This window comes from Aquila chrysaetos, chromosome 25 (genome assembly GCF_900496995.4).
Source record: "Aquila chrysaetos chrysaetos chromosome 25, bAquChr1.4, whole genome shotgun sequence".
Taxonomy (NCBI): Eukaryota; Metazoa; Chordata; class Aves; order Accipitriformes; family Accipitridae; genus Aquila; species Aquila chrysaetos.
The window spans coordinates 4,108,932-4,133,625 of NC_044028.1; the positions used below are offsets into that span (position 1 = coordinate 4,108,932).

The 24,694-nt window shown below is 59.1% G+C and overlaps 1 protein-coding gene and 1 long non-coding RNA gene across 4 annotated transcripts in view; one reads left to right on the forward strand and one right to left on the reverse strand.

The window, feature by feature from the left end:
• The first annotated feature begins 293 nt into the window (after nucleotides 1-293).
• The window catches only part of LOC115335780 (ATP-sensitive inward rectifier potassium channel 12), a 35,459-nt gene continuing 11,058 nt past the window's right edge, over nucleotides 294-24,694 (forward strand). The window contains exon 1 of one of the 3 annotated variants that reach the window (XM_030001981.1): nucleotides 294-1,386. The gene's annotated coding sequence lies outside the window, so the exon portion shown is untranslated. Of the gene's footprint in view, nucleotides 1,387-17,190; nucleotides 17,298-23,380; nucleotides 24,229-24,694 lie in introns of those variants that run through there. The other 2 variants (XM_030001982.1, XM_030001980.1) reach the window with 2 other exon arrangements.
• LOC115335784 lies at nucleotides 1,211-2,036 on the reverse strand. The gene is made up of 2 exons (XR_003921531.1): nucleotides 1,656-2,036; nucleotides 1,211-1,524 (listed from the first exon to the last, which is right to left on the reverse strand). It is a non-coding gene; the product is annotated as an uncharacterized LOC115335784 (long non-coding RNA).

A 24,694-nucleotide genomic window follows, 5' to 3' on the forward strand; every position in this document is an offset into this window, starting at 1 on the left:
GGTTTCACTTTGACCCTCTCCAAACAGGTCTTGCTGTTATAAGGACAGGGTGACCTGGAGACACCCAAAGCCTCCCAACTGGCTTAAAATAATGCTCACCACCAAGAAATAAACTTGGACTCCAATCAATCTTAAAAAAAAAAAAAAAAAAATTAAAAAAAAAATCCCCGCCTGCAATAAAAAGAAGTGGCTTCAATTCCCAGCCCTCCCTCTGCCCCCGGCTCCTCTCCGCACACGCAGACCCTGCCCCTTAAGCCAGCCGAAATCGGAGCGAAGCCTCCGGGGACGCGGTACCCGCCATCGATTTTTCGTGGAAGGCGCCCAGAAAGAACGGTGATGGACTGCGGGGCCGCAACCCCCCGACCGCAGCAGCCGGCACGGGGGAGCTGAGATGGATCCGTCGGGAAAGGGTTGTTGCTTCGTCGCGGTTGTGGCTGTCGGAGCCGGGGCTGGGCTAGAAAAAGCAAGCGGAAGCCATCAAGGTGGAGGAGAGGAAGCGAGGAAGAAGAAGAAGAAGAAGGGCCGAAGGACTCTGGCGAAGCAGCCATTAGGAAAGTGCTGATGCAGAGGTTCACTTGTGTCTACGGGCAGAGTTGGAGTAGTTGCTGTTCGCGGACAAAGGCGGTAGGAGGGAGTGGAGCTTTGTAGAAGCCGGAGCCTGTCTCACTGGGTGTCTGTGTTTCATTCCCTGTCAAAAGGCTGGGAGCTGGGGGAAAAAAAGCAGGGAAGCGGCGAGCTGCAGCGCTCGCTCAGGATCAGATAGCAAGAAAACCAATAGCAGAGAGAAAAAAAAAAAAAAAAGAAAACCAACCCACATCAACCAACCAACCCACCCACCCTCCACGCTGAGGCTGAAACAGGCAGGTCCCTGCCAACTCCACAGCACGCAGCGAGCAGGGAAGAAGTCCACCCTCCCCGGGCAGGAGCGGAGTTGAGCCCGAAGGATATTTGATGACACTTTGGCGACGATGGGTCCCCCAGCATCTTCCAGAGCCCATTTGAGGGTGAAGGCTCTGAAAGCGCAGAGGGAGTTTGAAGCTAAATTCACCTGAGTCTGGATCTCTTGGTCGCTGGGATTTATCTTTTTTTTTTTTTTTTTTTTTCTTCTCCAGGGGGTGGCAGGGGGAAACCGAACCAAGAAAAAAACGTGGTGGTTTTTTATTTTTTTTAATCTCCCTCTTTTTTTTTTTTTTTAATTTAATTTTTTCTTTTGGAAGAAGATTTTTTTTTTTCCCCTGTGGTTGGAATGGAGGGGTTGGGTCTGTGCCTAAGAAGCAGCAGCCGAACGTCGGTCCTGGGAGAAACCCGAGTGGATCTGGGGTCCCCCGCCAGCTAACTCTCCAGGACCCGCAGCCCCACGGCCGGGGGGGCTGGATGCAGTGAGAGGTAAGTGACGGCTCCGGCGTCTGCCTGCCAGAGAGCCGGCGCGACAGCTCCTCCGCTTCTCCAGCTCCGTCTTAATCTCAAGTCAGAGGCAAAAACAGCAGTCTCATAGTGAGTCAATCACTTCCACCTATTGCAGCCCTAATGGAGAAATAAGACGGGGAAGTTTCGCAGCGGCAGCCTCGCGGGTGAAGTTCCCCCCCCTTCACCCCCGTGCCCGAAATGCCAGGTTTGGGAAGGGGATTTTGCAAAGCTGACCGCCGTCACCGTACCGATGCCACGGGCCCCCTCCCTCCGTGGCCAGCGATGAGGGTTTGCTGCTGCCTTTCGGGGAGCGCCGGTGCCTCGCCGGGCTCCCGCTCGCCTCCGCTCGCTTCTGCTCGCCTCCGCTCGCTTCCCCCGGCCAGCTCGCTTTCTCAGCCAAAACTTTTGCACGCCGGCTGGTTTTGGAAATGCCCGTGCGGGTTATGCCCCTATGTACGTGCGCACATGTGTATGCACGCGCGCGTGCGATGCACGCTCGCGTGACCCTCTTATTCCCGGCTGCCTGGACTTGCCTGCCCGTGCCGGGGGCACGCCTGGGGTGAATCCAGGAGCTGCGGGGGGGGTTGTGTGTGTGTGTGTGCTTCGAAGGCAAACTGCAAAGCGCAGGGAAAAAAAAAGCAAAGCAAGCCGACAACGACAGCAGCAGCATAATTGCATCACTGTAATAGTATCGGCGCGGAGCGTGAGCCAGGCTAGTAAAATTGTCCAGAAAATGAGCTGTGCTAAAGTGCCTCCAGTTAGCAGCACCTGCACGCCTTCTCTGGGTGCTTGAGGCTATTTGTATTTTTAGAAGTCTCTCTTAATTATAGAGCAAAGAGTGTTAGAGGGAAAATGGTGTGTATTTAGCAGCATTCGTTCCCAGACAGTTTTTCAGTGAATATGAGCACAAAATCACCAAATAGGGGTTTTTCTCCCCCGCTCCCTTGTGATTTTGAACCACCTGTTTTGCAGTGGTGTCGGCAAACGAGGGCTGGATTTTTTTTCTTTCATGTTCTTAGAAAGCGTGGCGATGACTTTGCTTGCGTGCAAAAAGGACGGGAAGCGATCCCGTTGCCTTCCCACGGCCCCCTCTGCACCCCAGATCAACCCCAATCTCATAAGGGCTGTGAGACCTCCCTGCTCCCAGCCCGGGGGTGACACCGGTGGGGACAGGGCACTCGCATGCCGGTGCCAGGTCTCCTACAGGCACCAAAGAGCTGGGGATGTTTTACAGCTCACTGCGAAAAAAACCAAACCCTGCAACAACTCGTTTTGCTTCTATAAAGCTCATTCCCCTCGTCCCCTTCTCCGCAAAACTTTCCGGGGCCTTTTGTTCTGAACAGCAGGTGAAATTCCCTTTGTGTGAGCACAAAGCAATGAAGCCACCAGAAAATAATGAAAACAAGACTAAATAAAAAAAAAATTAAAGATCCTCGCCTGCTCCTTTCGGGCCTGGAATAACAGCGAGCGTTCCCATCCGTGCCGGATAGCCTTAATAAAACGCTGGCTTTGCTGGGGAAGGCACCTTAAAGGCCACTTTATTTCTTGCCTCTGAGCTACGACACACTTTGAAATCCTGTATCGCCTCTGCTGCTCTTTACCCAAAAGAGTTGCTTTACCTACAAAGTCAAGGCGGATTTTTTCTGAGCCCTGAAATGACCCCGGGGGGTTACGGTGAGTCCCCCCGGGACCAGCCGGGGTGGGATGACGGTGTTTCCCCCGGCCGTACGGCACAGTGCCACGGTGCTCCGCGATGCTCCGGGCACGGCCGCGGCTCGCCGTGGGTTCCCCCCCTCTCCCCGTCGGCTGGCTGAGGCTGCAGGGGCAGCTTCACCGGCAGCGCGGCGGGAACCGTTCCCCGCTGCAGATAAACTTCGGAGGAGCTGTCGGGGGAACTGCTCGGCGAGCTGAAACCCGGCATTTTCTCCCCAGTTGGCGTCGGGTTTTTAGGGTGTAAACGGGCTTGAGAGGCACGGGAGCCTCGCCCGAGCTCTGTGCGGGTAGGAAAGAGGACGGGCTGGCAGTTTTGAGGATGCTGCCTCTAGAAAGAGCGGGAGCGCCGACGCTATGAGGGGTTGCTGGAGGGACGGATCCGTCCCCCCCTTTCCCGTCGCACGCGGAGCGGGAGCCTTATGTAAGCCGCGATGGCAGCGCCGTGCCCTGACCGCGCCGTGCCATCCCGCTCCGCCACTGCCAGGCCCCGTGCGGCCTCGGCCACCTCCCTTAGCCCCCGTTTTGGGGGTCCCCTCTGGCTGCAGGCGCTGTTGTATCACCGGGGTGGGGGGGGGGGAAGCATAATCCCCCCGCCGGCCGGGAAGGCCGGGGTGGGGAACGGCTCCATGCCCAGGGGTTTGTCCGTGGTTTCTGCAGAGTTCATGGGTGCGTCTTTCCCGGCACTTGCTCCGGAATCCGCAGCCCTGGGGAGGTGGCACCTGGGCTCAAGTCCCTTTCTAGGCTCTTCTGCGCCCCTTGGCTAAGGCCCAGCCCCGTTTGGGTTCGACAGCGCAGGGCAAGGGCTGGCTCTCGTGGATGAGAAAGGAGAAACCAGCCCAGCTTGCACCCGTTCCTTGTGCTGCCGACTCGCTGCAGGAGCTGGGAATTGTCCTCCGAGCGTGGGGATACCAGCTGGTGAAGGACCTGTGTCCCTGTCCCAGATCATGAGCCTGTCCCTCCGTCCCCTCTGAGGGTCCCCGGGTGTCCCAGTGCCCACCCATCCGGCTGCCCTGCACCCAGCGTGCCCGAAATGGAGGAAAAGAGAGAAAAAATGAGCATTAAGGGGCTCAGAGAGCCCCTGCGCCCCGGGGAGCAGAGCACGGCCCCGGCCCCACTCCAGTTTCTCAGATGGGGTGGGAGGGAGAAAGGTGGGAGTGGGCTGGCAGGAGGCTGGGGGGGACCCCGGTGCTGCTCCTCACAGCTCTGGGTGACTGTGGGCTTGTCACCTCACTGGGACGTGCCCCTCTGTCACCGTTCCTGGCTCGTTCCTAGCTTGTTCCCTTGTTCTAGCTCGGTCCTTCAGTCCCAGCTCGATCCTTTGGTCCCAGCTGGATCCTGGTTCCCAGCTCGATGCTGGTTCCCAGCTCGCTCCCTCGTTCCCAGCTTGCAGCAAGGCAGGACTGCCGGTGGGCGACAGTTTTTTGCAAAGCTCTTTCAGATTCCCCCGTTGGACTTTTGAAGCATCTGGTATCACTATCTCAGCGTCATTATGAATTAATTAACATTAATTCCCTGTTCTGGTGTCTCCTATTGCCAGGAGCCTTAGCCTGGGCTTTTTTTTTTTTTTTTTTTTCCCCAACCCCCAAACAGAAATGGCCAGATCCAGACTATACCTGGCAGAAGGCCAGAAAGAAGCCACGTGGCTGGGGGGGGCCATGGGTTCCCCATCCCTGTCCCCATCCCGCACCTTGGCGGGGGATGCTGCCAGGCCCCCGCCGGTCCATTAGCCAGGGTAGGGCTTGGTCCTGGGGGATCCCCGGTGCTGCCGGCGCTGCCTGCCCGCTCGCCGCGCCGCCGGCGCGGGGCACAGGTGCTTCGCGGATGGGTGATGCCGGCTGTGCCATCCCTCGCCTCCGCTTCCCCGCAGGACTGCGGGGCAGGTGATGCCGGGGCTGTCCCGCAGGGGATGGATCTCCCCTTCAGCTCCGGGAAGCCCTGATCCTGGCTTTCCAGCCTGTGCTGGAGGCACCAGGGATGCTCTCCTCAAGGATGCTGACCTAGGGATGCTAATGCCAAGGCTGCTGTTCCCAGGAATGCGGATCCCAAGGAGGTTGACCACAGGGATGCTATCCCAGGGCTGCTAATGCCGAGGATGCTGACCCCAGGAAGGCTGTCCCCAGGGATGCTGACCCTCTAGAGATGCGGGGATGGGGATGTAGCCATAGCAGGTGGATGCAGGTTGGGAAAAAGGCCGGGATCCTTTACCCCGGCTGCGTTCATCCTGCTCCGTCAGTCGCCCCGCGGGAGGCACAACTCAGGAGTCACAACCCGGCCACCCAGCTCCGTCCCCGCACCCTCGCTTGCACGGGTGAGTCCCAGTAAATTTGTGGCTGAGGGCTGCAGACGGACTCGGCGGGATGTGGGTGCAGCACCCGCCGCCTCCCAGCCCCATCCCACCCCATCGCCTGCCCCACTCCCTGCCCCACGGCGACGCAACCCTCCTGCCCATTTACGTCCCTCCGCTGCTGCCCTCTGCCACCACCGTGCGCCCCACGGCAGGGCCACAGCAACCCCCAGGGCCGCCCCAAGCCCCCCCTACACCCCTCGCAGCGTGGGTTGAATCGTTGGGGGTGCCCCCCCACGCTCCGCGAGCCCCGGGAGCGAGGCGGGCTGGGGGTGGCATCCCCCGGGTGGGCTGGGGGATAACCCCGGTGTCCTACATCCCCGGAGCCCGGCTCGGGCTTACGTAACGGCCGTGCTGCAGTCTGCTCTGCTCAGCCGCCAGTGCCACCGGCAGAGCTGCAGCGCGGAGCACATCTCCCTGGATATTTGCTTTTTGGGGAGAGGGGGGAGGTAGGGGGACACTTTTTGGGGATAGGTAAGCCCCAGGGGGTGGCCAGGACCTTGGAGGGGGTGGTTGGTAGGGCTAGCTGGGCGTGAGGGCTGGGGTGTCTGCCCCCAGCCTCATCTGTCTGGTGACCTTGGGAGCCAAAATTCCCCCCTCCCCGGGTGGCAGCACACTGCGGAAGGAAGGGCTGGGAAGGGGGAGAGCAGAGAGCCCTGTCCCGGTTCCTAAGCGAGGGGTCAGGTTAGAGATCCTGCTGGCATCCTCTGCCAACCACGCTCTCATCTCTACCCTCCTCAGAGAGCACAGCCCCACTGTGCAGGTGGGGAAACTGAGGCAGGAGGCTGTGACCTCCCGTGGGGAGCACGTACCAGGGTCCTTCTGGACGGGGAGGAGGAGATGGGACATTACGAGCCCCTCGGATACCCCCAGGCTGGAGATGTCCCAGTCCAGCCTGAGGTCTGTCCCCGGAGCTGGTTGTCCCTCCTTAGGGCTGGCATGTGGGCGCAGGGACCTGCTGGCACTCAGTGCAGCATCCTCGCAGGGATGCTCCGGAGCTCGCTGCATGGGCCATGACCCGCTGACGCGGCGGGGACAGCAGACCCGCTGTAACACCCCAGCTTGAGTCCCCGGGGAGGCGAAGGGTGCCGGAGCGAGGAGCCTGGGGGAGAGACCTCGCTGCCAGGTCGTGCGGAGGCCTCGGTCTGGTGGGGGGCCAGCGCATCACCGTGCCTGACGGCTGCCGAATGCCGCGGTGCACTTGGGAGCTGCTCCGGTGTCGGCACCCACCGGGAGACTAAGGGCTGCGGGTGGGCTCGGGGTGCTGGTAGCAGCCCCGGGGTTTGGGGTGATACTCGTTGAAGATCCCCCACCAGCCAAAATGTCATCGCGGCTCCGCTCCGGCAGGGATCCTGCTCCGGCAAGGCTCGCTGGAGTAGGACAAGGGCTTGTGCCTGGAGGGACGCAGGGCCCTGGCTCTTGCCCCGATGGTCGCCCGGTGCTGCAGGGACCCGGTGGGTCTCTGTCCCACCCCGAGGGTGCGGGGGGTCCCCCAGTGCCACCGGGAGCTGGGCTGCTCCTCTGTGGCGCCTCACGGTCAGTGCCAAGGTGGCCTCAGTGGTGGCAGATGCCACCACCCGTGGGTGCCACCCGTCTGCAGGGACTCCTGGCAGGGCAGCGCGGACATCGCTGCAGTGCTGCGGGGAAAAAAAAAAACCAAACAGTATGATCCCGACACGAAAAATGTGGTGTCACCCACCAGTGAGAGCCAGGACATCCCACAGGGACCGAGTCCCCGAGACCCCCACCCTCCCTCTCTCCCTTTGCCCCTCGTTCCCAGGCTCAGCTGGCATTTATCCCAGGGGCTCGGTGGGACAGAGCCCAGCTGCCCCCCCCCCGGAACGCTGCCGAACCCGTTGCCCTCCCCGGACACCCAGCCCCGGCACCCACGGTGCACGGCACAGGGATCTCGCACCCCGAAGCTGGGGGGAACCAAGGACGCCAGTGAGCTCATCCCTCCCGCCCGGGCTGGGAAAATCATTGCATTGTGCTTGCTGCAAGAGGCTCAAAGGCCTTTGGTTCCCTTTTAGGACGCGTCTGGAAAAGAGCCACCGAAACAAATGCCAGGAAAAATAAGCCTTCAGTAGCAGCTACTTTCTTCGTGGGTTTGGAGGGATCCAAATGCGGATCCCTTGCTTCGGGGAGCCCTTTGGGGACCCCCCCCGCCCCCAGCACTCAGGCTGCAGGGATAAACCTCCCCCAGTGCTGGGCAGCCAGTGCTGGATCAGGCCCTTCTTTTCTGAAATGCCAAATCTGGCCCTGCCGGGTGATTCAGATGTTTGGGAAAGGGGGGGGCCGAGTGCCGCTCTGGATCGTGCTGCCCTTCAGCTCCGCAGCGGCACAGGGGAGCCCTGGCACTGCCAATCCCCCCCGGGGACCCAGGACACCCGGCGCAGTGGGATCCTGCTCCCCAGCCTCGGATGCCCCAGGGCCGGATCTGGCAGCGTGGTTCTCAGCTGGGCTGAGAACACCCTCCAACTCGTTACACATGGGGGCCAGCTAATCTCCATCTGACAGCGAGTCATCCTTCCTACCGTGCTGAAGGCTGTAATGACAATGTACTTAAAGGGGCTGATGAATTAAGTGCATCTTATAAATACATCAGATATTAAAATTCCCGTATAATTACGGTGCAACGGATTATGTGTGGTACTGAAGGGGAAGCAATTTAGCGAAGCAAAGGAATTACAGTTATAGAGGAGAGAGCCAGCGAAGCATAATTACACACAGCTCTGCTTTAATGGTGGTGTAAAGTGAGGGGCTGGTTTGGAGCTGCAGTGGGAGTGATGCTGAGCAGCACCGGGGCTCTGCCGGCACCGAGGGCTTGTCCGGGCTGCTGCAAGGGTTAAGGGGAGCAAGTGGGACCTAAAGAGCTTTGTGGTGGGGACAGAGGGAGAGGGTTTTGCTCTTCTTCATCCCTTCTTCTCCCGGAGAGGAAAGCACCCTGCTCCCTGCGGGCTGGCTCTGGCCAGCCGGGTCTGGGGGCTTTATCCATCGCTCACGGCAGCACCCCGCTGCTGTCAGCGCTCCTGTGTGCATAGTCGTGTGTGATACAGCAGTCAGCACTTGAGCAGATCAAAGATGAGAGAGTCTAACTCCTTTCCTTTCCTTTCCTTTCCTTTCCTTTCCTTTCCTTTCCTTTCCTTTCCTTTCCTTTCCTTTCCTTTCCTTTCCTTTCCTTTCCTTTCCTTTCCTTTCCTTTCCTTTCCTTTCCTTTCCTTTCCTTTCTTTCCCTCTTCTTTCTTCTCTTCTCTTCTCTTCTCTTCTCTTCTCTTCTCTTCTCTTCTCTTCTCTCTCTTCTCTTTTTTTTCTCTTCTCTTCTCCCTCTCTTCTCCTCTCCTCTCCTCTCCTCTCCTCTCCTCTCCTCTCCTCTTCATCTTTTCCCTTTCCCTCTTTTCTCTCATTTCTCTCTTTTCCCTTTCCCTTTCCCTTTCCCTTTCCTTTTCCCTTTTCCCTTCCCCTCCCTCTCAGGGTCAGTGTTCCCAGGCCCCCAGACAGCTGCAGGTGAGGTCCAGGCAGAGGCTGCCACGTCACCCTACCCCCCAGGTGTCACCGAACAGGGCATCCCGTAGCTCACATCCTCGCTCCTCCATATTTTCTGGAGTCGGTGACGCAGCCGGGTCTCCCTGGGGCTTTCAGCCCCCCCCCCACCCTGAGGGGCTGCCACCCACAAAGGGTCTCGGGGGAAGAGCGTCCCCAGCACGATTTGGCTGTGGGGCTGCTGCAGCAAAGGCTTTTCTCTAACGAGCTGGTACAGGTTTTCTCATTAATTATATGGAGCGGTGCCATCATCAGACAATTAAGTAGTGTTGTCCCAGGCTCTAATAAGAGCGTGGAGAAAGCGGGGCATGGGATGCTGTGCCATGGCACGTGTGCGGGCGCGGAGCGGGGCTGTGTCGAGGCACCCGCACGTGGGCACCAGCCAAAACCCTGCGAGTACCATTGACCTGTCCCACCACCACCCGCAGTGCTGCCTCCTCCTCCTCCTCCTCCTCCTCAAAACGGCCGCGTGTCCCACAGGACCACCATCCCCGGCCACAGCCCACCCTCGGCGGGGAGACGGGACCGTGTGACGTCTGCCTTCGCTTTTGCAATGGCGCTTGTTCGCTAATTAGCAAAATCTGGCAATCCGCACCGTTCTCCCAGTCATTAATTATTATTAATTATTTGTTATGCAAATAAAGTTGAAGAGCACAGTGCTGTAGGCAAAACAAATGAAAACAGTCCCGGCTCCAGGCAGTTTATGTAACGGCGGGTGAGCGGGCATCGCAGGAGTCCCCGGGGCCGTATAGCATCCACGCGCTGTCCCCTGCGTAGGGGCTGCAGCACGTCAGCATCCCCTGGGATCTGGGGACACATCGATGGCATCAATGGCGATGGGTGCTGCAGGGCTGGTGCCGGAGAGGGCTTCAGGGCTGCGGGATGTAATGGGGAAAATGGTGCTTTTTAGGGTCCTGGGGGATGAGGGCGATGGGGGGACCCAAGGGTGGAGGGGAATTACGTTGGCGACGGGTGGCTGAGGCGGGTGCTGCTGGTGGAGGCACAAAGGCGGTCGCTGGGGTGGGTTTTGCGGGTGCCGAGGGGGTCCTGGCCCACCCCTTTCCCTGCGGTCTGTCCCCGAGGGCGGCGTTTGGGGAGAAGCTGGGATATTTCACCAAACGATGCCGTTTCAATAAGTGGCCGTTTCCTGCCTCCATCCTCCCAGCTGGAGAGTGGACGAGGCCAGGACCCAGCCGTGCGTCTGTCCCCCTCCCGTCCCGCTGCCTGGCCGCTGACGGCCCCGGGGTGTTATTTTGGTGTTCCCCACCCTCCCTTTCCCCTCCACCTGGGGCTCTCTGCCCCATGCAGGGCTCCCTTCCCTCTGTGCTCCCCCCATGCCTCTGAGCTCGCCATCGACCCCAAATGCAACCATCCATCACATCCCCGTGTCCCGGAGCGATAACGCCGGTGGCACCGTGCCGCAGGGACGCAGGCTGGCGGCGGTGGGGGCCCTACCCGAGCCCCACCTGGGCAATTGGAAAAGGAACCGAGAAAAAAATGGAAATTAAAGAGAGGAAAGAATTAATAAGGATCCTGCCTCGACCACAATGGCTTTGTTTCAGGAGACCTGATACCACACGCTCGCTAATGCCGTTCCTCGGAGGCCTTTGGAAAGCAGTGGGGTTTTGGCGATGCTTAGGTGCATTTTTGGTGCTCTGCGGATGCAAGAGTGAGTTAGAGCTGTGCTTGGCTCCTGCGCAGCCAGCGATGTCCCCCTGCACCCGGCGGCTGTCCCCAGCCGAGCTCTGCAGCACGAGGCAGCCATCGTCGTAAAGCAACATCCCGGCAGAGCAGAGATTTGGGGTGAGAAATGTGTTTTCGCAAAGCGATGCCTCTCCTGCTGGGTGCTGCTGTGGGGCCATGCCCTGAAACACCGGACTGCCTGGCTGGAGGGCTGCTTGCTCCCTCCGGTTAGGAAATCATCCTATAGTGGCTATACAGCATACTCTGAATACACTGAGCACAAGGCAACCTGCATGCTTAAAACAATCCTCTTCTGCCGTACACCAAGCACCATGCGGGTTGCCTATATGTCCCTCCCCAGCCCCCGGTGTTATTTGCTTTTTTGCACTTACTAGATTTCCCAGTTACCACCCCGTAAGCCTCGTTCAGAGAAACCCTATATTTCCTCCATCCTGGGGTACTTGCCCTGGACATTTCTTTAGGGGGAATTCAAAGCAGGGATGGGAGAGGAGCGGGGCTTTGCACAAGCTTTGCTCAGAACTGCAGCCGATGTCCCACAAAACTCTCCCATTATTCCCGTGCCCAATGTCCATGGGGAGCTCAGCCTCTTTTCTTCCTTCTGCACTGCAGGAATCAGCTCTGGTTGCTGCCAGGGTTATCTCCATCCTCCAGCTTGCTGCACGCTCTGCTAGTTCACCATTCCTCTGAGGGCTGGGGCTCGACCCTGGCTGGGCAGCACATGCCCCCGCAGAGGAGGACAATATCTTTATTTTCCCACCGCCAGTAATGGGTTTGGAGATAAAATCTGGAGAAATATTGGGGACTCGTGGTGGTTCCCCGCCTGCTGCCGCAGCTGCCTGGCCATTCGTATGTGTTTGTGGCCTCATCCTGAGCCCGAGCCTGGGCCGGCGGCTGCCGGGGGGGCTGGAGCCAGATGCCTGTTTCTAATAAAGCTCGGCTCCCGCCGTGAGCCGCACTCATCCTCGCCCGCTCCAGATGATAACGGCGGGGATGCCGCCGCCGGACGGACCTCGTGGTAAAAGTAAAAAGCAGCTGAAGGTGAAAGGACCAGGCTCCAGCTCGGCATCTGTGCACCGGCCCTGCTTTGCCAAAATAAGGATGCTCTAAGGAGCCAAAAAAAAAATCTCTTGCCCTAGACCTGGCCCCCGTGGGGGGGACTGTGGGGGCTGCGGGGGGCCGGAGGCGGCAGGCGGAGGGCCGGGGTGCTGCGTGGAGCGCAGCAGGAAGGAAACGCTCGGCGAGGACACAGCCAGCACTGCGTGCACGTCCTTACATATGTGCTATTTTCAGCTTGACGGGGAGCAGGCCAAGTTCTCCAACAGATTGAGTTTGGAGCTGAAATCCTCCTCTCCTCCTCCCCCCTGCCCAGCACCCACTGCCTGCAGGCACCAGGAGTCCAAGCGCACCCAGGGCACCTCGCTCTGCCCCGTTCGGTCTATATTCCCACCGGAGAGACGCACGCACGCACGCACGCTGCGCGCGCGCTCCCAGCGCCGCTGCCGCTGCTCAAACCTCTCCTCGTAGCCAGGCCACAGGATCTGACCCTGCTCGGGGCGGGCAGCGGCTCCAGCTTCTTCCCTGCCCACTTCAGGCTGGTCCAGACACCGGCACCAGCATCCTCCCAAACCCGTCCCCACTCCAACAGGGACCTGCAGCATCTTCTGCCTTTGGCTTCGCACACTCGTGCACACTCCCACCTGCTCTCTCCTTGCTTTTTTTGTCGAGCAGAAAATATCCCTCCTTCCTCCTCTCCCCAAATCCCCCCTCCTGCCACCTCCCCTCTCCCCCATCACTGCGACCCCTCCAGAAGTGCAGCTGCTTTTGCAGCCGTGTCCTCACCCTGCTTGAAATGCAGGAAAGAAATCCATGTGCAACTTACTGTCTCGGCACCCTGTAATCATTTTGTCAGCCGAAAAGCACTTTTGTCAAACCCCCACAGGCAAACCGGGAGGGGATGGATTGGGGAGAGGCACCTGACACCACTCTCTGCTTTTCTTCCCCCCTTTTTTCATCCTGGGTTTTGCTTTACGGGTGGGACGACCATTGGGTTTGTCTCCCTTTCCCTCTCCGGGTGCTTCGGTGACTGTCCAGAGCGAGTGAATAAGGAAAATGTTGCGGGAGAGCAGCGATGCTGGAGAAAATGCGTCGCCAGCGGCTGGGTTTGCTCAACAAAGTGCAATTACGCAATGGGAGGAGAAAGCTGTTCGGCTGGAGAGGGGTTTCCAGCCGGGACTAATGGAGCCCCAGGCTCGGTCACCTGGGATGGCCCCGAGAGCGGCCCCGGCCCCTTTTGGGTGCTGGGGGGCATTAAATGGCTCCTTCTGTCTCGTGCATGAGCTGCTCTGGGGTCTTGACAGCAAGAGGTTAATGTCATCGGTTTGCTCCATCCTGAAAGCAAAAAAAACCGGGAAGCAGTGACTGCCCTGCCCAAACCCGGGAGCGATTTCTTTCTCCGGGGCCGGGTCCCCAAAGGAGACGTGGTTGCGCTTGATGCCGGCTCCAGCCGGGGGGGGGGTCCCTTTCTCAGCCCCTTCAGCATCCCTGCTGAGTGTCTGGGGTCACAGCAGCGGGTGACACTAGCCCTTGTCCCCCAGGAAAAGGGCCGAGGGTATCTCTTAGGGTAGGCAGTCGTATGGCCCCGAGGACAGACTCTGCTTTACCCCAGCGTGGGGTTCCCAGGGACAGACGGATGGGGTCGGGGGGGGGCCAGCCTCTTACTCCAGGTATGGGAACCTTGGATTTGGGCACCCCTTGCACCGCAAGCCGGGAGCGTGGCTCTCCCCTCCTCGCTTTTTTTTTTTTTTTCGGCTGGCGCTTGCCCGAGGATCGGGGCGAGCTGCCGTTGCCAGCCTGCGTCATGCGAGCACCACGGGGAGCTTGCACAGAGCCGATCCGTTCTCCCTACCCTTTCCGCTAATGAGGAAGCAAATGCCTGGGATGGCTGCGGCGCTGGAAGGTCAGAGCCATCGGAGCCCGACGGCCCCGTGGCTCTGCCCGCGGTCCCATCTTCCTCACATCTTTCCCGTGTCCTTAGTGATGTTTTGGAGTGCAAAGAGGGGCTGGGAATGAGGTGCTCCATGGACATCTTGTGTCCGGGTTGGTACTGTCGGCTGGAAAAACGATGAGCCATAAAGCAAAGCGCTCGTCGAGCCTTGCCTAACGAACAGGAGGTCGTTAACTCGGCATGAAGTGTTTGCGGGTCTCGAACACAGAAAAAAATCCCCAAACCCACTTGCAAATGCTGCTCGTCTAATTAGGGTACCAGGAAAGACTCATCCATTCTTCCGTGTCCGGTGTGTCCTCATCTGCGCACGTGAAATACGGGCCATCAAACACTCGCAGCCATCGTCACAGCAAGGCGCTCCCGTCCGGAGACAGGTCTTTAAATCATCCCCGAGCACTGGGAAAATTGCAGACAGCTCGAGAGCGGAAAATGAAAAGGCAAAATGTTGTTCCTGGAGGTTTTGCCCTGAATTATTTGCTCAGCTTTAATAATAAGTTACACACAAGCAGAACTGAAGTGGCTTTTTTTTTTTTTTTTCTGGGGAAAACTAGTCCAGTGGATGCTGCGGAGCGGTGCCCGGTCCCCGGCTCCTCCAGCAGCCTTTGGGGACGGGAACCGATGCGCTCCGGGAAGATAGTCTAGGGCAAGAGAAAAAAAAAAAAACCCTCTTTAATGCATTTCAGTGCAGTATCCAGATGCAGAAGCTGGGATTGAAGCTTTTCATTCATTTTTCTGGAGGCGGAGGGGAAAGCAGCGGTGGGGATGATCCTGCTCTGTTTCCTCTCTGCTGGCCCCATCGCTTCCATGGGCTAATACCTGGCAGGCATCAGCAGGGCAAACTCTGGGCTGTTTTCTCTGCCTTATTCTAGGCTAGTTTGACTAAATCTGGTTTATTTAGGATGAATCACTCCAGCATTGCTGGTTGTGACCTGCTGGCCACTGTGCTTGCTGAGTCTCTGCAATTCCCCTTTTATTGGTAAAAACAAGAAGTTGCTTTTTCTGCCTTTTTCTCCAGGATCACAGATTGCAAATAATGATTGCCTTAAACACAGGCTATTTCACAGCTTGCTGGTGCTTTCGGGGATGGGATCACTGGGTGTTCAGTGCCGGTGACACCAGGAGCTAGGCCAGTGCTGTGTTGGCATGGTCCAACGGGCGCCTTAATTTAACTCTCCTTAATTTAACTCTCCCCTTTCTCACCTTCATCTTTTTTAATGAAGCAGAGTGGATGAGGTCTTGCCACGAACTGTGCATTGTGTACTGCACACCCTGCCCAGGGCTCTGGGTCAGTTTGATGTGCTGCTCATAGAAAGGCGATGGCTGGGCTGGATCCTGCTCCGCTGAGCTGTGATGGATCTCATTTTCTCTTGTGCTCAATTCTACAGGGTCACACGGAGCATGAGGAGCTGTTTGCACCGAGTGCCCATAGCTGAACCCATCTCCCTGGATTTCTTGGTTTCTGTTTGCTGCTTTTTCTCCTGTTTCCTTTCCATGGCGTTATTTATAGCTGGGCCAACTCTGCTCCCCGTCCTCCTCTCCCTCCTACTTCCCCAGGTGTTGCCTTGAGGAGGCAGGTAGCTTGTTCCCACCGAAGGATGCTGTCAGGACTTTGCCCAGGGGCACAGGTATAAAACTTCCTGCAGGAACAATTTGCTGCAGAAATTATGCTGAACTAGCCAAATTGGGCGGTTTCAGGGGAGCAACCAGGAGCGCACTGAAACGATCTTCCCCGCTTGCTTCCAGCTCGATCCCATTGCTTGCGCAACCCAAAAATGTTTTGCAAGGAAAAATCTAAACTGCCGATTCTTCACCCTCTGGACTGGACTGGGACCTGATTTTGGCATTTCTGGCAACAGCAAAGTACCATTTTCCCCCCCATTTTCTTCCCTGTGTGACTCCCATAAAAGTCCCGAGGAGTCAAGCCGCAGCACCCGAGACAGCGGAGGGTCCGGGCGCGTGGTGCAGGGAAGGCAGGGAGGTCTCCGGGAGTCCGGAGATCAGCTCCGCATCTGCCTGGCTGCTGGCAGAACCCAGGCAACCTTTCCCCCAAATTGAAAACATGCTTTTAGGGTAAAAAAATAAACACAACAAAAAAAAGTCGGTAGCTGCGATGCCATCTGCGTCTGCAGCATTGCACAGCGGGGACAAGCCGCCCGAGCAGGCTGCCGTGCACAGACCCCCCCCTGACCACCTATGCCGGGTCGCTGAAAGAGGTGGTATGAGCCTTCCTCCTCCCTTCCTCCCCCTTGGAGAGGAATGTCCTGTTTCTCTTGGGAACAACGTATCTCCTTGGCATCTCTCTCTTTGGAAGCTTTGATTTCTTTTCCAACTGTGGCTCTCCAGCCTCAGCAGCATGTCTTGGATATTTTTTTCTCCCCACGGTCCCCCTCCCGTTGATCCCAGGGGGAAGGCTGGTTGGAAATCTCCCCGGCAGCCCTGGCCGGAGGGGATGAAGTGTCTGGGGCAGCAGGTTGCCAGTTCAATTGTTTTCCTTGATGGGGCTTCAAAAAGTGATGGGCTGATGAGTTTGGAGTCTCAGGGGGGCAATTTCCCTGGCAGCATCCAAGTTGTGTCACCTCTCTGCTTGGCTCTGTGACGACAGTGTTGATTTGAATTCTTCCAACTTAAGACTGATTTAAATGATGGTGAAGTTGGGGGGTGGCGTGTGGGAGTAGAGCACTGAGCGCTATTCTTTTTCGGTTGTCATATGCCTCCATAAAGACTTCTGCCTTGGGGATTTGCATAGATCCGTGGTCCAGATTGAGCTACAAAACCCACCGGTGGTCTGCAAAGCTATGGCAACGGCTTCTGCGCTGGCTCCCGAATCAGATGAAGCTGGAAAGTTTAGGTGTGTTTGCAAGTCCTCATGCCACGGCTGTTCCTCTTTGGTTTGGGGGCTGCAGCGGGGGCTCGGAGGGTGGCCGGGAGCCCCCTCTCCACTCCAGACCCACACCATTCCCCCTCCTCTGCAGCCCCATCCCCTAGGAGGTGCCCGGCTGCATCCTATCCCATCCTATCCTAGCCCATCCTATCCTATCCTATCCTATCCTATCCTATCCTATCCTATCCTATCCTATCCTATCCTATCCTAACCAATCCTATCCTATTTATTCTTTTCTCCACTGGCGTGCGCCACTTTTCCAAATGCTCCCAGCGTCGCACTCGAGACCACTCTAATTTGATGGCGAGGTGGTGAGGTCAGGGAAAAAACCCTGTTCTCAATGCTTTTGTGAAAAATAGGTGTTTGGGTAATGACCTCATGGAGAGGCAGAGTGAGCCAGTCTCCTACCAGCGAAACCGCAGGAGGCGGAGGAGGGGGATCATGCAAATGTCCCAGCCACAGGGAAAGCTTAATTCGGTGGTTGTAATCGCTGAGGACACGCACATCTGTAGGAAAGCAGGCTCCCTTCCTCGCACTGCTCCCAGAAGGGCTTGTTTGTTTAATTTTATCTTGCAGAGAAAATTATAAAAAGAAAAAAAAAAAAAAAAACCCACACCACCCTGTGGTTTTGCTCAGCTGCAGCACAAAAACGCCCCAGCGGAGCCCGGAGAGCGCCGGGGACCGAAGCCCTCGCCTGAGCCCAGGTATTTCCATGGGGAAGAGGGGCAGCGAAGGGGCCGAGTGGCAGCCGGTGGCCCCGGTGCTCTGCCGGGACCCCGCTGCCCACCCGCGCGGGGCCAGGCTGGACGGAGCCGGCTGTAGGAATCGTCAGAGCTGCAGAAATCTGGACATCGCACTCGCCACTCTGCTGTCCCCAATTCTACCCCGTGCTGATCAAACCCCATTGCCTAGAGCGTTTGTATCCATAAAAGAGGGAGAGATTTGCCCTTTCAGAGGCTGGAGGAGGATGGGGGTCTCGCTGGGGACCCCAGCCCGGCAGCCCGGGTGCCAGCAATGCACTTTCTGACCAAGGAGAGTGGGCAAGGTTGCATTTTGGGGCAAAAAGTTGAGACCTTTGTGACGGTTGGTGCTTTGCAAGCTGCCATCTAAACCCTACCATGGTCATGGCTGGTCAGGGCTGGTGCGGCTGGCTAACATGGGAGCGCTTGTGCTCTGGTTTCAGTTCATTTTCTTCGCTATCATTAGTTTAAATTTCCGAGGAGCCTGGGCTTGGCATCAGATGCTGACATCCTTTAATTTAGCAAATGTAAAAATGGGACTTTTTCCAACTGGAGCGATTAGAAACGTCCCGCTCCATTCCCCAGCCGCGGTGTCGGGCGCTGGCCGGGCCGTCGCCCCGTGCTGTCAGCCGCCCCGCTGCCCCCCCCCCCGCCGGCGTGACTGCGGCTGAGACCTCCCACACTCGTCACACGGGTGTGACGGGCCCATCATCACCATCCCTGCCCGCTGCTCAGTGCTGCCGAGAGCTGCCGACGGTACCGGCTGGCAAAGAGCAATGGGGGGGGGGGCTGGATGCAGGAGGGGAGCTTGCCGGCGGGGAAGGATGGAGCCGTCCCCCCCCGTGACACCCCCACAGCACCCGCTGAAATCCCGTCCCCAGCAGTAACACCCCTTTGCCCTGACAAGGGCCTCCTCCACCTCTGGGTTTGCGTATAATGGCGCGTGTCCCCCTCTAAGCTGCTTAATGAGGGTTAAGAGGCTAACGGGCTTATTACCAGCAATTATTTCCACAGCTCTGCAGGTGTCCCTGAAAACGGAGGGGGCCCCGCACCCGCCCGGGAGCATCCCGCTGCTATCGCTGCCAGCCAGCCTGGGGTGCCACGAGATTGTCAGTGCTCAGCCGGTTACCCGAGTCGAACCGGTGGCCGTTTTCGGGGTGTTTTTAACACCCTGTTACAACCATCCGGGCTGTGGTTTTGGTAGGGGAGTGTGTGTGTCTGGTGGCATCCCTATGGATACCTCAACCCCCCCCCCGCCGCCCTGGTCCCTCTCGCTCTGCCTCCGGAGCGGTTCTGCAGCATCCCTGGGCGGTCGCCTGGAGACGGCCGAGGCGGGTTGCCACAGCGACGGAGCCTTCGCTCAGCATCCCTCCAACTCCGCCGCCTTGGCCGAAGTTGGGTGAGAGAAAAATATCCCAGGGAGGGGACACCAGCCCCCCCCCCCCCTCCCCGCCCCGGCTCCGGGTGGCAAGCACGGGGCTGGGGAAACTGAGGCACGGTTAGTGGAGTTGGAGGCAGCTGCGAGGTGACGGAGGAGGATTTGGAAGCTGCCCGTGTGTCTAATGGGGGCAAAAAGAGGTGGAAATGGGGTTGGCGGAGGGCAGGGGGTACCCGCAGTCGCTGGGGGGGGGGGGGGGTCAGCGCTTTTTGGGAGCAGGTGCTGGTGCAGCATCTCCGCACGAGTCCTCCCAGCAGCGGCGGTTGATAGTCACCATGGCAATGTCAGCCACGCTCCGCCGTCGTCTGCTTTGACATCCAGCGCGTGCCGGCATGGGCTGGAGTGGTGTGTGCACCCCGGGGGGGTTCAGCCACCCAGAGCCCAGCCCGAAAACTTGGGGTCCCCTACACAGGGCGGGGGGGGGGGGACACGACCCGGCCACGATGCCACCGGGGTCCCTCAGGGATGGGGGTCCCACGGGGCCACAGTGGTGGCACGGGCTGGCGGCTGGCCCTGGGGACCTGCTGCGGTGAGGGAGAGGAGGGTGAAGCTCTTTGGGGTGACACCGGCAGTGGTGTGTGTGTGTGTCCCCCAAGCCCTGCCACGGAGGGCTCGCCCCCCCGCCCCAAGCCTATAATTACAGACGATGTCCGTGGAGGGCGAGGAGAGGTTACGTAACTTTGGCGTTTGGAAAATTCTTTCTGCTCCCTTATCAGCTTTATAAATACCTCGAACTTAGGCCAGGCCAGGCTGGGGGGAAGGCGATGACATGGGCTGCAGCCAGTCCCCACAGTCGGGCCCGTCCAGCCGCCGTGCCTCAGTTTCCCCCTCCCTGTGGACAAAAGCAGCCCTGCTGCACCCCGCTGCCGTGCTAAGGGGAGGGCTCCTGGCTGTTGGTGTGAGCACCGGTGGGATCAGCAAGTGTTTTTCACCTCCAACAGAAAAGGAGGGCGATTTTTTTTCTTCCTCCCTTGGGAAAGACTTGAAGGTGCTTTTCTGAGTCACGGCCATCGTTAAATGGCAAGTTCAAAGAACCAAGGTCCTGCCTGTGGCCACCGACTGCCTTGCCCCAATCTGGTGTCACATCCCCCACGTTTGAATTTGTCGCATCCTTCTGGCAGGTCCTTCACGTCCTAAAAATCCCCGGGTCGGGGCCACGTGGTGCCTTAGCCACTGCATTTTCACAGCAGGGTGCTGGTGGCGGGTGCTCACCCTGTTGCCCCCTACTCCGCACAGCACCGTCACAGCCCTCCCGACCCCCCCCCCCGCCATCGTCACGGCCGAGCCACGGGACGGCGGGATGCTGGTGAGTCCCAAGCACCGCTGGCAGGAGACGGTGGAGCGGGGGGACCGGAGCAGGGCCCCCCCAGCTCACGTGCGCTTGCATTTACGCCACTTGCAAAGTTATCTCCCCGCGGGGATGTTGGAGGGCGGCCGGGGCCGTGTCGATAGGAGCGTGCACGGCGCACGCAGCCAAGGGCGGCCGGGGCGGCGTTGTGTAACTCTCCATGCGGCTCTTCACCGGGGGCATGTCACCATGTCCCACCCTCCCCAATGCCACCAGACCTGGCTGCTGTCCCAGCCGCAGGGCACCTTTGCTCTGTGCCCGCCCGTTGCCACCACGGCCACGCCGGGATGCTGCGTGATGTCTGGCTTTACGCTTCCAAGGGATGCTGGCGGGCAGGACCGGGACCCCAGGGGTTCGGTAGGCTGTTATGGCTGGCAGCAGCGTGCCACCGCCTTTGCCCCCTGAAATCTTTCCTTGACAACATTTTGGGTTTGCTTGCTGGAGAAACGGTGCCCTGCTCCTTGTCAACCCACGTGTGCACGCACAGCAGCGCCCGGCTCGCCAATGCCTTGTTTATTGTAGGGTTGCCCAGGAACACACGTCGGGTTTGGTTTTTTAGAGCTGGCCAAAAAAAAAAAAAAGGGAATCCTGGCTTCTACTTTATTGCTTTTGTGATCCTGCAGAGTGTGCCTGAGCACGCCACCCATTAGTGGGTGTACCTGGGCTGTGCAAAGGAGCGGAGAAGGGAACACAACTGCATGTCCACCAAACCTTGCCGGTTTTAAATGTCCAATGTCTCTGCCCGCAGGGTCTGCAACCGTCGGGGCCCTTAACAAAGCGGTGCACAACAGCGCCTGAGGCTGGGGCACAGAAATAATGAGAAAGGAGTTATTTTAGGGACTTCCACGTCTGCCCAGTGGCCACCCCCATTTGAGCAGGGCTTCCCAAACGACGTGGGTGCCCTGACTGGTGGCGGTGGGGTGGCCCCAGGGCCTCATCCTCCGCTTGCGGGGTGCCAGCCCCAGTGGATGCCGACGTTGGGCAGAGATTTGACTTCTTGCTGCCGGGGCCGGGCTAAGAGGGCAGCCGGGGCTGGTACCCGTGGGCAGGGAATGAGGGAGGATTAATTGAGCCGCTGATCCCTGACAGCGAGAGGGGACGGGGAGCAGCGAGCCCCCCCCGGCGTTACGCAATGCCTGTGCTAAATCTTCACCACAGCAGATAAAGACGGTCCCCAAAATACCCTGCCCTGCCTTTGCCGCCCTTGCAGCTACTTGGGTTTGGGGTCATGTCTGCAGTCTGGGGGTGTCCAGCTCCCCAGTGATGTCGGGGCAGGGTGGAAAGGGCAGAAACGCAGGACCAGAAACCCTGTATCCTTTGGGAAGGAGGTCTCCTCCGACCATGCTCAGCTCGAGGAATGAGAGCGTTAAAGGCAACCCTCGCAGGATTTAAAAGACACTGAAACTCTTGAACTGGTGTGGGCAGAGCCATGAGCTGGAGGAAAACTAGTAGCAGCAAAGCAGTGCAAAGGCCTATTTTGTCTTGAAGATGCCGGGCAGCATCACGTGTGTGCCAGGGGGGTTTATCACCCCCAACAGAAATGAAGGGGGATTTTTATTCCTCCCCTCGGAAAGGCTTAAGTATGAGTTTTGGGTCACGGCCACCATTAAATGGCAAGACCAAAGAACCAAGAACTTGCTTTGAACCACTGACTGCCTGGCCCCAGTGTCCAATCTCCCAGGTTTGAATTTGTTGCATCCTTCCGGCTGGTCCTTCCCATCCCCAAAATCTCCGAAATCCCGTTCGAGCTGCTTCTACTCCAGTCCCCTGAGACCACCAAGGCATCTTGAGCTTCTTATCACTCTTACTTGTCATGACTGCAATTTCACTCCCTACCCCTTAGAAATGCCACCGACGGTGGATGTCCCCCTCGCTAGCGGTGGCTCCCCACGGCTGCAGCCGAGGTGCCAGCTCCTGTACATGTAGGGAAGAAGAGAAGCTGTAATCTGAGCTCGGGAGCAATTAGCCAGGACGGCGGGTGCTGCCCGGCAAAGTCCCTGCCGCCCGCTCGCTCGTTCGTTCGGCCGCCGGCATCTCGCTGCGATCGTGGGGTGAGTAGAGCCAGGAGGGCGGCTCTGCCCGAACGTGGCACGTCCTTCCTCCCCATCTCCTTCCTCCTGGGGTTAAAAGTCAAGTTTAGGGCTCTGCCGACACCTTAACCCACGGCGATGCAGGAGGCCGCTGGAAATGCAGCCGCGTCTAGGGTGGTAATGGCAAATTTACCTTGGCGCGGCCAAGGTGCCAGGAAAATTGCCCGGGATAGCGGGACACGGGTTGTATTTTTCACCGAGAGTTGAGCAATTGCTAATGCTTGGATGGAGCAGGAATAGCGGTGGGTTTAAAGCCCAAAAAAGAGTGGAGGATGCCGATGAGCGGTTGACGGCTCAGCCTTGCTTACATCCCATCTCCCCTTGCTGGAAGGGACCTGAGCCGCGGGGAGAACGACGCCGAGCGCCTCGGCACCGGCTGCAGCCGTACGGCTGCAGCCGGTGCCGAGGCGCTCGGCGTCGTTCTCCCCGCGGCTCACGGCTCCATCGGCTCCGGCTGGCAGCCCCATCGCTCCCAACCTGCCGCACGTCGCGCCTTCAGGATAAACATTTCCCCGGGCGCGGGCTCTGCCCACACATGCGATTTCCCTCGAGCGGGAGACACGGCTCCTTGGGTGGGGGGGGGGGGTGGGGGGGTGGGTTTGCATTGGGTGAGAGCGGAGTTCCGTGGGAAAACCCGCCTTGGGATTAATGGGATTTGGGAAAGAGACCTTGATGGGAGCTGGGCAAGCGGGAGGCGTGGGATTAGTTCTGCCGTGGGCAAGCTGGGGCTGAACAGGGTCCAGATCCATCACCTTCTGCCTCTAACCCTAAGGTATAGGCAGCAATTGCTCCGTGAGAGGGCTTTTAAAATAATTCATGCCTGTGATACCCCAGGGATGGTGCTGAGCACTGCCCTGGTGCTACCTGAGGTGTGGGAGCCCCTCGGCGCTGCAGCCCTCGGCTCATCTCCATCTGGTTGGTGATAAAATCCGCTTGAAGACATTTGCTCTTTCGGTTCCCTTTTCCCTTTCTTCCCACGGTGCTTTTTAGCGGCCGGGCAATCTCCCTGGGCTGAGACAGGGTTGCTGCCGTCCCCTCAAGCCTCTTGGCACGTGCCGGATGGGAATCTGCCATTCCCAATGGGAACCTGCATCCCTGAAGGCCCTGGCAATGGCACAACCGGGGCGCAGGGCAGGCAGGAGAGTGGCCGACCGATTTCGGCTCTGCCATCATCTGCCCGCAGCCCCATCGCTGGCGTTTGTCTCCGGGATGGTTTGGGGCTGGGGCTGGAGCCTGGTACGTATCCAGATTTGGGAGCACGCAGGAGGGACCGGGGCCATGTGGTGGAGGAGAACGCACGGGGAGGACGCAGGGACGCCCCAAGGTCACCCACCCGAAAACACCCTCTGACCCACGTGGTCCAGGATGGGGCTTTTCGGGAGGGAGGCGTCCACCGCAGCCCGGGCGGGGAAGAGGACTTGCACATCCCATCGGCACCCCTGGCACAGCCAAGCCAGGTGATATTTCAATTCAAAGCCCCAGACACCTCCCGGCCACGAGTCCCACCCAGGGGGGTTCATCTTCACCCTCCAGACACCCCATTAACCCCGTAGCCACCTCCTTTCCTCCACCCAGCACCAGACACCTCCATCACCGGTGCTGCAGCCCCACCGGCTCCAGAAGGCTCCCGGGATACCCCCGGTCACCGTGGCAGGACATGGGGAGAGGGGATAGGGCATCGCCGCCGCAGAACCTTAATTCCCGCGGCCGCGGGGCTGCCGGGAGCAGATCTCTGACGTCCTGCGGGACAAATCCTGCGGGGTGCGGAGTCCGGGGCAGCAGCAGGCTGGGAAACCTCCCCTCCCCCTCGCTAAATCCCTTCCCCAGCGCAGGACAGTAGGTTACGGGACTCGACCAGAGGTTGGATTTAAGGAGATTACAATTTCTCCCCCAGGATAATCTAGAAATTCAATTAAAACTCTCTGTCTCTCGCCCGGGCTGCAGCAGGGCCACGGGGCACCCTGCGCCCCGCAGCCATGGCAGGGGAGTGCTGGGGAGACCCCCCCGGGCGCACGCCAGGTAAGGGCTGACCCCCTCCTCCCGGGGTCCGGCTGGAGACCCCCCTGCCTGGAGGGGGGATGGCTGGGGCTCTGCCCCTTCCCAGGGCAATTTGCTGGGGTATTAACACCCATCCTCTAAGCTGGGGCAGCCGGGGGGGGGGGCTGCAGGGAAGGGGCTGGGGGTACCCCAGAGATTTGGGTAAGGGTGTCGCAGGGACAGGGCAGTTTGGCTGCATCCCCTGGGGTTTTGGGGCATCTTTCGGCAGCCGCCGGTGCGCACCGTGCCAAGGCCTTCACCCCCGTTTTGCCCTCATCCTTCCCCCCCCCCCCCCCCCCCCAGCCACATCCCGCTGTCTGGCCGTATGGATGCGAACGGCCAGACCAACAGCCGGTGAGCTGGGATTTCAGGACCCGGCGGGGCGGCAGGGCTGGCTGTGGGTTGGGGAGACTGTGGGTGCTGCGATGTTTCCTGACCCCTCCGACGC